The sequence below is a fragment of the Gossypium raimondii genome, chromosome 13 (genome assembly GCF_025698545.1).
Source record: "Gossypium raimondii isolate GPD5lz chromosome 13, ASM2569854v1, whole genome shotgun sequence".
NCBI lineage: Eukaryota > Viridiplantae > Streptophyta > Magnoliopsida > Malvales > Malvaceae > Gossypium > Gossypium raimondii.
In genome coordinates, this window is record NC_068577.1 from 46,088,007 (window position 1) to 46,101,061 (window position 13,055).

The following is a 13,055-nucleotide window of genomic DNA, read 5'->3' on the forward strand; positions in this document are numbered from 1 at the left end:
TTTTGTTGTCGTCCTCTCTAGTTTGGTGAATGCTCGATTCTTTTGTCGATTTTTGCTCACTGCTTTGGACCATCCAAAGTTGATTTTCTTATCGTATCAAGTACTTGCAATCACTCCAGATACGTCGTGCTTGAGTTGTGACAAAGCCAATTGTCAACATGTCATAATGTTCTATTGATGCTGAGGCTAAAGCCTTTGTTGTGTTGATGGAGTTTGTCCTTCACCATCTACGACAAGTGTTTGCTATTTTTTTTCTCTGAATTGTATGATTCCATTAATTGAATAAATTAATAAATTTATCTTTAAAAATTTTATGAATATCTTATTAAGTAGATGTCCATCATGATAAAGATAAAGTTTTGATGTACTTTAAATTCTAATTGTTATTAGAATTAGATCTCTACTTCTTTTATACTTCTTATGCCTATAAATAAAGACTCTGATGAAGCATTGTAAATCATCCCTTTGATTAATAAAGTACATTCTCTATTACTTTTATATTTTCTTTATTTTTATTCTCTCCATCTTTCTTAATTTTATAATACATTATCAAGACGATGATTCTCTATTTTTTCAAAATCTTTCGAAGTTATCCCACAGATCAAATTCTTTTCACCTTAAACTTTCACCTTTACAACTTCATATTCGGGGTATTGAAAGATTCAATCTCAGATTGGATTATGATTTTTATTCTCGATCTTTGATTTATATTACAAGCATGGGTAAAGTATAAATTTGGTTAATTTTTTTATGTAAAAGACATAATCGTTGATTAGATATGTTTGCTATTAATATGGTATGTTTTCTCTATTTTTTTGGTAAATCATTATTTTTGAAGTTTTTTAATTAAGTTATATTATGCATAATATTTAGATGTTTTGATTATTAAATTTTGTTATTAAATATTCTTGAAATTTTAATTATGGTGAAAATTGTTGTTAACCTACTATTGTTGATTAAAGGGAAATTTGATAGGATCTATTGAGTCTTATTAACTTGCTAATGTTGAATGATTGTATGATATCTTTTAAATTGAACTTATAAATATTTTAATAGAGAAAGATAAGATTTTATAACATAAATGTGTATTGAAATTTGGTACAATGCGTATCGGATAATTTTCAAGCATCGTCCATAAAAATTTTGATTATTTATTAAATGATTTTACTATTAGATTATAAATTTTATTACGAAAATAAAGTTATTTTACTACTTGTAATAGTGCTCGTGATAATAGTCAAGGTGATGACGATGATGTTAAAAATCTTCAGGTATATTTTATTATGTTTTATTTATTATATCATATTTATTATAATTGGAGACTAATCATGACAACATGAATGGGTAGATTTTGATTTGAAATCTCACGCATGTTTGCGATGGTGATTATGAAATAAAGAATCTATTGGGATGTCTATAAGTCCGTCCTACTACATTTGTTGCATTCCCTGAAGTGAAAGTAAATATAAAGAAAATAAAAGATATATTCATGAACCACTAAAAGTGGGAACATAGTAATAAATAAAAGAACAATGAGAGTTCTCAAGATAACTTTTCAAATGGTAAAGATAAGTTACGTTATCAATGTGACTTGAAAGATTATTGGTCACATATGTGGTGTATGCCTAAATATTTTGTATCTGTTAATATTCTTTAAGGAAGGATATGAGAATGTAGTAATGAATTTTATCATTACAGATAGAAAATATTTATCTTATTTGGTCTTGAAATAAACAAATATATTCCAATATTTATAGTACAAAATTAGTTGAAAGCTCGGAAGAGCTAATATATCAATATCTAAAAACACAAAGTTTGTGATGGTTAATGAATTAGTTTTAAAAGATATTCATAATAGTTCTCATATTGAGATTGTGAATGAGGAAAATATTATATTTCATATGAATCAAAAGGGATTGGGTTATTTATATTTTGAATTGAACTTGGGACCTCTCGCACTTTATATTTGAAGACTTTGATATATTTCTTGAAGCAAATATTACATATAATTGTTTGAAAATTATATTTATTTATTGACTTAGTGGCATTATAGGCTTCACATTGATTTAGACATTTCTAGTAGTAAATGTCACAATAGTATTTATATGTGGATACAAAATAAAAGAATGACAATATAATTATAGATTGTCAAAATTTGTATTTACATTATTAGTACAATTGAAAAACATGATAAAGTAAACGAAGTTTACTAATACAAATACATTTACTATTTGGCGTGACCGGTTAAACCATCCTGAATCATATGTGATGCGAAAATTAATTGAGAATTTATATGGACATTAATTAAAGAACGAGAAGATTATTTAATTTAAAAAATTCTCATTTGTTGTTTGTTCTCAATGAAAATTGATTCTTAGAAACTTACTAGCTAAAGTTGAAATTTAATGTCTTGCATTTCTGAAATGAATATGGGCTCATTCATTCACCATGTGGATGGTTTTGATATTATATGATTTTGGTAGATGCATCTACAAAATAATCACATGCGTTATCAACTCACAACCTATCATTTGCGAGATTGCTTGTTTAAATGATTAATTTCAGATTATGCAATTAAAACAATTCATTTTGCTAATGTTGGTGACTTTATGTCACAAGCTTTTAATGATTATTGCATGTCAATTGGAATAAAAGTTGAACATCCTGTAGCTCATGTTCACACACAAAATAGTTTAGTTGAATCGTTTATCAAACACCTCCAACTAATAGCTAAACCATTACTTATGAGAACAAAACTTCCTATTTCAACATGAGATTTACATGTTGTAGGCATCAAGCTAATAAATTATACATACTCCCCATTACAATTGATTTTTGGTTAAGATCCAAATATTTCCCATCTTATAATTTTTGAATGTGCGGTATATGTTCCAACTGCTCTAACACAACGCACAAAGATGGGTCATAATAAAAGATTGAGAATGTATATTTATATGAGTCTCCTTATAATATTTTTGAGCTATTAATACAATATTTAGTCATGAAATGAGTTGTCAGTTTTCCCAACATTAAGAGGAGAGGATAAAAAGTTAGATTAATAAAGTACTTGAAATGAATTATCAATATCTAAGATCTTCGTACAAAGTAATGTGAACCAAAAGTTCAACAGATAATTAATTTTACTGCCAAATTCATTAAATCTCACATACCAGCTACAAATGCTCCAATACGAATTGATGTCCTAATAGGGCAAACTATTAGTGCAAAAGAAAGTAATCCATGGTTGAAGCATGAAAGACCGATCGGTTCCAAAGATAAAAATCCTCATAAAAGAAAAGGAGCAAACATTTAATATGGTCATATAGTAGAGGCGGGGGTTCTTGAAGAGACCCATGACATAACTAATTATAAAACTCAAGAAGAGATTTAGGTACCTAAAAGTGAAAATGAAAATGATGAAAATAAAGAGATCTCGATAAGTTATGTCAATACGAGAAAAAGATGGAACCGAAAAAAAAATGTAGTTGTTGACAACAATTTTGCTTATAATGTTACTATTGAAATAATAAAAGAAAATGAGGATCCTGAGCCTAAATCTATTGATCAATGTAAAAATAGAAAAGATTGGACTAAAAATAAAAAGATTGAGTAGTGAAATTTATATGAAAATCCCTGAAGGATTTAAAATCCCAGAAGGATATAGAGTTTCTAGAGAAAATTGCTTCGATCAGATTAAAGAAAAGTTTATATGGACTAAAACAATCTGGACGTATGTGGTTCAATCACCTTAGTGAATATTTGTTAAAAGAAGGTTACAAAAACAATTCAATTTGTCCATGTGTCTTTATAAAAAGGTTTGAATAAGATTTTGTGATAATTGTTGTTTTTATTGATGATCTAAATATTATTGGAACTCCTAAAGAGTTTTTTTTTTGAAAAAACCTGGCCTGCTTTATTAAGTAAATAGAAAACCAATTGTAAATAAAAATGAAACAAATAAAAGGGAAAAAGGCTGAGGCCCAAAGCATAAAATAAAACTCCTAAAACAATAATTAAACAGACCTAACAAACCCTAAAATTAACAGCCATACAAAAAAATGTTTAAATAAAGAATTTGAGATGAAAGATATTAGAAAAACAAAGTTTTATATTGGCTTACAAATAGAGCATTTAAAAAATGAAATTCATGTTCATTAATCAACTTATTGAAAAAGATATTAAAGAAATTTTACATGGATAAAGCACACCTATTAAGTACTCCGATGGTTGTACAATCGTTAGATGTGAATAAAGTTCAATTTCGTCCTTGCGAGAATGATGAAGAGTTTCTTAGTCCTGAAGTACCATATCTAAGTGCCATAAGGGCATTAATGTATCTTGCAAACAACACAAGACCTGATATAACTTTCGCTATAAACTTGTTAGCAAGATTTAGTTCTTCTCCAACACGTAGGCATTGAAATTAAACATGTATTTAGATATCTCAAAGAGACCATTGATATGGGGTTATTTTATTCAAATGATTCAAAATCCCTATTAGTCGGCTATGCTGTTGCTGAATACTTATCACAACCACATAAAGGTCGATCTCAAATATCATATTTATTTACATTTGGGGTTATTGTCATATCATAGCATTCAACAAAGCATACATTACTTGCCACTTCTTCAAATCATGCAGAAATAATTTCAATGCATGAGGCAAGTCGGGAGTGTGTTTGGCTAAGGTTATTGACCCAACATATCCAAAAGGTATGTAATTTGTCTTTACAGGAAAAGATGTCAACTATCTTATATGAAGATGATGCAACATGTATAGCTCAATTGAAGGGTGGTTACAACAAAGGTGATAGAACGAAACATATTTCACCAAAATTATTCTTCACCTATGATCTTGAGAAAAATGTGATATAAATGTTCAACAAATTCATTCTAGTGATAACTTAGCAGATCTTTTTACTAAGGCATTGTCAGCTTCAACATTTGAAAGACTACTACACAAGATTGGAATACGTTGACTCAAAGATGTAATGTAATGTTGCCATCAGGAGGAGTCTAAAAACAAGTTGTACTCTTTTCCTTTAACCAAGGTTTTGTCTCTTTGGGTTTTCCTGGTAAAAGTTTTTAACGAGGCAGCTTGTAATAAAAGATTGTGTGCTCTTTTTCCTTCATTAGGTTTTTTATCCCACAGGGTTTTTCCTAATAAGGTTTTAACAAAGCACATTATCTACCAATGGACATTCAAGGGGGTGTTATGAATACCTTATTAAGTGGATGTCCATCATGATAAAGATAAAGTTTTGATGTACTTTAAATTCTAATAGTTATTACAATTAGATCTCTACTTCTTTTATACTTCTTATGCCTATAAATAGAGACTCTGATGAAACATTGTAAATAATCCATTTGATTAATAAAGTACATTCTCTATTGCTTTTATATTTTCTTTATTCTTTATTTTCTATCTCTCTTTATTTTATAACAAAAAACTATTTTTCCTAAAATATGAAAAAAACCTTAAAATTCAAAACAAGAATAAAATTAAAAATATATAGGTGTTAACACAACAAAATTGACTTGAAAGCGAAACATATGATGTGAGATCTAAATGCAACCAAAATTTTTGTTTTTGTTTTAGTTTTAGACATTTATTATTTATTCATATTTAAAATATAAAATTTTAATATATTTTTCTGTATTTTATTTTTTCAAATTCTATATAATCTTTTTCTAAAACTTTTTATGAGAAGTTTTGATTTTTTTTAATTTTAAAGGGTTTTTCAAGATTTTTTAAATGTTCTGATTTTTTATTTTTCATATTTTTCGAGCAAATTTTTAAAATTTTGAATGGTTACTATCTTTGAATATTTTTAGTGCTATGAATATTTTTGAATTGTTATCTCTAACGGAAAATGATTAGTGATGACTGTTTTGTATTCTTGAAAGTTGAGTAATTGAATTGAAACTTAAGTAGTTGTTTTGTCAACTATCTCAAAATTGAGTAACTATTAGTGTAATTTATTCTTTAAAAAAACTTGAATAGCTTAATCAATTTTTAATAATTCTTCCGATTATATTCTTTAGCTAACTAATTCAATTTTATTTATTCTGAATCAAGGAAAAGTGTTTAAGGTTATGGAGAGCTAATATTGAGAAAATTCACGGTGCATATTGCCAAAAATATTCATACATCAAAGAGTTTACAATCTTGAATTATGAAAATTTATTTTACAAGTCCATGATATTAAATTTCAAATTACTTTTTTTTTTAAAATAAAAAGAGATACAATTAAATTTAAGGGCAATTTACCAATAAAAGCCTTTTTTTTCAAAAATTACCGAAATGGGCCCATTATTTTATTATTTACTAGAATGGTCCTTTTCCGGGAAATCACGTCCACGTCAGCGCGATGTCAGAGTACGCGCCAGGAAATCGCGTCCACGTCAGCAACTCGCGCTGATGTGGACGCGGTTTAGACCACGCGTGAACAGTACGCAACGGTAAAAAATTTGACCGTTGCCCCCCCCAATGGTAAAAAAAAACTATAAATACCCCTACCCATTTTTATTTTTTCACAAACAAATCCTCTCTCATATTTCCTCTCAATTCCTCTCAATTTCCTTCCAAAATTCTCTCAATTTCCTTCAAAAATTCTCTCAAATCCATATTTAATTTCAATTTCCTTTTTTAAAATAATTTTAAATTTTTTTTATATTTTTATAAATCGTAAAAATTTGTACGATTTTATCAATGGCCGCATCATTGACTCGTCTTGATAGGCATCACATATCGGTGGAACAAATGACAATGGTAAGTGTTAAATTTAATTTTTAAATATTATTTAAGAATTTTTTATTTATGCATTTTTAGATAATTATTAATTTATTATTTGTTATAAAAGTCTGAAGATCGGGTATTGGAATGCAATATCCGGAATATGCATGCTCCTCCATCACCGTTGGTAGAGAACTACCTGGGGGAAGCGGGTTTTTGGCAAGTGGCGACGGTGGGCCGGGGATGCAAGTTGGACCCGAAACTGATCAGTGCGTTGATCGAGAGGTGGAGACCCAAGACGCACACATTCCATCTTCCATGTGGATAGTGCACTATCACTCTAGAAGATGTTAGTCTGCAGTTGGGATTGTCGGTGGACGGGCACCCAGTCACCGGGTCTGCCCAATCTAGCAATTGGGAGGCGGTGTGCCACGAGCTTTTGGGCGCTATTCCGGAGAAAATTGAGGGAGGTAAGGTCGAGATGGGCTGGTTACGTGACACATTCCCTGATCCGGATGAAGATTCAACTGAAATTGAAAGAATCCGATATGCTCGGGCATACATTCTTCAAATAATTGGAGGTTATCTGATGCCCGACACATCACGGAGCCGCGTACATCTACAATGGCTGCTAAAACTCGTTGATTTTAGAGCAGCCGTTGAATTGAGTTGAGGGTCTACCGTCTTGGCAACATTATATCGGGAGATGTACGGGGCGACGCGACCGAGGAGAGCAAACATCGGAGGTTGCATGTCACTACTGTAGTCATGGGCACGGTTTCGCTTTCCATTTCTACGTCCTCGAGTGAACCACCCATATACATTCCCACTCATAATGAGGTAAATTTTATTATATTGCATTTTACAATTATTATGTAGATTTTTAAAAATAAAAGTATGCTAAAAATTTATTTAATTAGGTGAAACCATCCGGCAAGTTATGCTCGATTACCGTCCTCTCTTGAAGATATACGACTTCTATTGGACCAACGGTCGGAAGCAGAAGTAAGTATTATTGCAAATAGATATTTCCATACATTCGCTATTCGATTGATATTTAGTATTTAGTATTATGTATATAACTAATATTTCTATCATGTTTATATAGTTTCAATGGACACCATACGAGGATCCGGCAATTCGAGCAGTAATCCCGGAAGAGTTTTTACAAAATCCACAAGCTTGGCACATGAAAGTCGTGTTGGTTAACTACGCAACCGTGGAGCCGCACCAGATAGACAGAGTGCTACGACATTTTGGATGTAGACAACCGATTTCGGTGGATCCTGAGGAGTTTGACGATCAACACAAAGTTGACCTTCGGCAATTGAATACGGATTGGCCGAGATACTGGTCTGAGTACATGGAAATGTGGGAAGATCGATATGAATATCTACCTACTCGGGAACCAATCATCGTTCCGGAGTTATCATGCGTTCCAAAATACATGCCATGGTTTAGGATCCATGGCAAGCCATATTTACTGACGCCAGAGGAAAGGCAGCGGCAAATACGTGTCGAAAGGGTAAGGCGCGGGCCTCTAAATCCAAGACGACAAGACGAAGGCATCCTCTCAACGAGGCCCAAACATTCACCCGGCTCATCATCAGCGGCCATAAGATTACCAGGCCCAACGAGAGCACCGACGCAGTCACCTGACGCAGCAGTTCAACCGATGATACCCACGCAACCACCTTTTCAGATGATGCCAGGTGTGTTTCCTAGCCCTTATATGTACCCTAACCCTTATATGTATCCTTTTCCGAGTCCTATGGCAGGTTGGAGCCAAATGCCCGGTTCAGCTCCATTTCCTGTTATGCCGAGCGGATCGCCGATGTATAGGCGGTGCGCGCGAGGATCGCAAGGGGACCGTCGGGGAGCTCTCCTTTTTACCAATCCCCACCAACGTATGGGTTTCAAACACCGTCGCCGTTCTTGATGCAAACACCTCCACATACACTATTCTTTGAAGGTGGATCATCGTCCCAAGTCCGACAACCAGATGCCGAATCGGAAGAACCAAAATCTCCACTGGAGGAACAACAATCGCCGCTGGAAGCTAGACAAAGGAGGAATCCAGCGTGTAACCGTCGACGGCCGCCATGTGGCACTGAATCCCCCGGGCATAGACATTGATTACCGTAGTTAAATTTATTTGTACAAATATTTAGCTCCATTTTGATATTATTTTATGTAAAAAAATAGAAATTTTTTGAGTTATTTTGATATTATTTGATGTAATAAAATAGAAGTTTATTTGATGTAATAAAAACCTAACCTAATTTAACCCTAAACCCTAACCTAAATTAATTAAAACTCTAACCTTAACCTAATTTAATTAAAACCCTAAACCCTTAATTAAAAACCCTAACCTTAACCTAATTTAATTAAAAACCTAACCTAATTTAATTAAAAACCTAACCTAATTCAAACCCTAAACCTAATTTAATTAAAAACCTAACATTAACCTAATTTAATTAAAACCCTAAACCATTAATTAAAAACCCTAAACTTAACCTAATTTAATTAAAACCCTAATCTAATTTAAACCCTAAACCTTAAACCTAATTTAATTAAAACCCTAACCTTAACCTAATTTAATTAAAACCCTAAACCTTCAATTAAAAACCCTAACCTTAACCTAATTTAATTAAAAACCATAACCTAATTTAATTAAAAACCCTAGCCTAATTTAATTAAAACCTAACCTAATTTAAACCTAAAACCTAAACCCTAATTTAATTAAAGACCCTAACATTAACCTAATTTAATTAAAACCTAACCTTAACCTAATTTAATTAAAACCCTAAACCCTTAATTAAAAACCCTAACCTTAACCTAATTTAATTAAAACCCTAACCTAATTTAATTTCAAACCCAAACCTAATTTAAACCCTAAACCCTAATTTAAACCCTAAACCTTAAACCCTAATTTAATTAAAAACCCAAACCTAATTTAAACCCTAAACCCTAATTTAAACCCTAAACCTTAAACCCTAATTTAATTAAAAACCCTAACCTTAACCTAATTTAATTAAAACCCTAACCTTAACCTAATTTAATTAAAAACCTAGCCTAATTTAATTAAAACCTAACCTAATTTAAATCGTAAACCCTAATTTAATTAAAAACCCTAACCTTAACCTAATTTAATTAAAAACCTAACCTAATTTAAACCCTAAACCTTAAAACCTAATTTAATTAAAACCCTAACCTTAACGTAATATTAGATTTGGAAAAATGTTTTGTTGGTACTAACAAATAATAATTTTACATAATTTGATAATTTTACTAACCATTAATACAATTTTTGACTTAATAATTTTACATTCACATAATGTTAAATTTGGAAAATGTTTTATTGGTACTAACAATTAATAATTGTATATAATTTGATAATTTTACTAACCATTAATACATTTTTTGACGTAATACAATTTATCAATTAATAATCCCAGTCATCAGACGACTCCCCCGGTGTTATTGCAAATGCAATTGGAAGAATTCTCCCACCGCCATCCTGTGCCATTGCAAGCAATAGCCGATGAGTATACCTACCGAACATGAAGGTACCGTCAATTTGTACCAACAGCTTGCAGTATGGAAATGCGTCTCGGCATTGCTTAAAGGTCCAAAACAGGCGTTTGAACACTTGGCATCCACGTAGCAATCGACCGTTGTAGTACGCATGTTCCGTTTCAAGGTCTGTGATGGCACCGGGGACGTATCTCTCTAGCACCTGACACCACTGTCATATTTCATTATATGAGGCGTCCCACCAACTATGCTTCTTCTCCAATGCCTTTTGCTTAGCTATCCAAGCCTTGCGGTAAGAGGGCGTGTACCCCATTTGGCTACGGATATTGGCAATTAACACCGACACTGAAGTCTTAAGATCTGCTTTTATCGTGGGCAGTATCAAGCTAGCTAACATAGCTGAATCCATTTTGGGATGATCTTGTGAAACACCTACAAAGGGAGTACATTAAATAATGCAACATTGCATAATAAAAGTATTATTCAGATACAGTGAATACTGTACCTGCAGCACATGTATGTGGACCTTTGTACTTTTTTATCTCCCACAACCCTGTCCTTTTCCTTAACGAGGCGTAGATTTTCCATGAACATGTGTCGCCTTGCACCGAACACTTCGCCTCAAACTTATCAGATTTTGATTTAACGACGTGGTAGTTAACGCTATTTTTGATGCTATGTTGTTTCAAAGCACCAATAAAACTATCCTTGTTGGTAAACTGATTACCAACTTCAAGTTCGCCGAAATCTACCCCCGAAACTTGTACGATTACACAACCGGTGTGGTAGATCTGGAAACTCTAACGCATCATCTGCAGACAGATCGACATTATGCATGTGGGCTGGAGGTGAGTATGCTTTGAATCGTGGATTTTCTTCCTCATGTGAACTCTTGTCAGCATCTTCAGCTTCTGTTGGAATAGGCTCCGGTTCAGAAAATAAGCTAACTTCTGCACCATCCGGCCCAGGCTCTCAATGAGGATCCACATCCGAGTCATCTTCAAACCCACAATCATCTGCAATGTACGAGGTCCCCTCACCGGTTGACGTCGTAGGGAGTACATCATCCCTTCTTCTAGGCATTTGACAACGTCCCCAATTGGATGTAGATTGTCACCCGCTAGAACTTGATGCCGCTCCTCAGTACGTATTTCTAGCATCAAACATCGAGCCACCGACGTACATGTCCCATCCACCGATAGAGTGTCTTGCAGGGGATGTGCAATTGACACCGCTACCGAACATGGGCTGCTCTGTATTTTGTAACCCGTTGACCGAGTGTCGACCGGGGGTGGTGTATACATCTCGAACACCGGTCGCTGATACATCAGTTGGCGACGTAAATTGTACATATAACTCAATATAAGGTGCTCCACTAGCAAGATGAGTCTGCACCATTGCCTCCAAGCTACGATTACATTTTTATGTCGAACGAGTCATATGTCACCGGATCAATAGAAGAACAAAATTGATACGTGATAGACAAAACTTTCATTGGCGTCGTTCCAAAAATTTTACGCCTAATCCTTTTACGAAGTTCTGTCAAATCTATGTTCTGGTTAAAAACCAGTCGCACTGCATTCTCCGACAAAAAAACAACACCATTCTCGGTGTGGTAAACCTCACCATCGTAGTAAATAACAGCACTAATACGTTCACTCATATTTGAAACTCTAACCTTCTTAGCCTCTCTAAATTGTTTCTATTGTGACTTATGCATTCTGAGAACATTTTCTGCCTAATTTATAGCCTCAGCCCAAACATGCTACTGTAGCAAAAGCGCATCCACGAGGGTGCGATTTCACAAATTCTTCTCAAATAGCATCCTGCTAGAAGCGATTTTATATTATTTGTTCAGAAACGTCAAAAAAATTATTTCTTACATGACCTACTATAGCAAAAGCGCGCTAACGAGGCTGCGATTTCACAAATTCTTCTCAAATAGCATCCTGCTAGAAGCGATTTTATGCTATTTGCTCAGAAACGTCAAAAAAATAATTATTTCTTCCGTGACCTACTGTAGCAAATGCACGTCTACGAGGGCGGGATTTCACAAATTCTTCTCAAATACCATCCTGTTAGAAGCGATTTTATACTATTTTATCAGAAACATCCAGGACCTAAAAACCCTTAAAAGCCTGAACCCTAAACCCTAAAAGCCAAAAAAACCTAACGTGAGAAAAACGGCGAAATCGCGTCCACGTCAGCGCGATGTCAGTGTACGCACCAGGAAATCGTGTCCACGTCAGCGCGAGTTGATGATGTGGCAGCAAATCGCGTCCTTGAGGCGCGATTTGTCGCCACATCATCAAATCACGCCGACGTGGACACGATTCTCAGCATCAGACTCGACATCGCTACCGACGTGACACGATTCATGAGAAAAGGACCATTTCGATAAATAATAAAATAATGGGCCCATTTCAGTAATTTTTGAAAAAAGGGCTTTTATTGGTAAATTGCCCCAAATTTAAATCAGTACTATTCTACGCGTATTGCCTTTTAAATTATTATGTACAATTTTAAGAATTTTATCTTACGGTTGTGCCAAAGAAGAAACACTCAAGTTATTGTTGTAAGCTAATGAGGTCATAGTGTCAACTATACGAGCTGAATCATTCGTATAAATTTGAAAATTTGGTCGAGAAATAAGAGGATTTAAATAAAATACAAAACATGAAAAATAGGCTTCGATAAAATTTAAGGTCTATTTTTATATGGGTCAAGCCTTGGGCAAGATTTTTTTGTCCGAGTTCATCTTACCTTGGCTCGAATATATTAT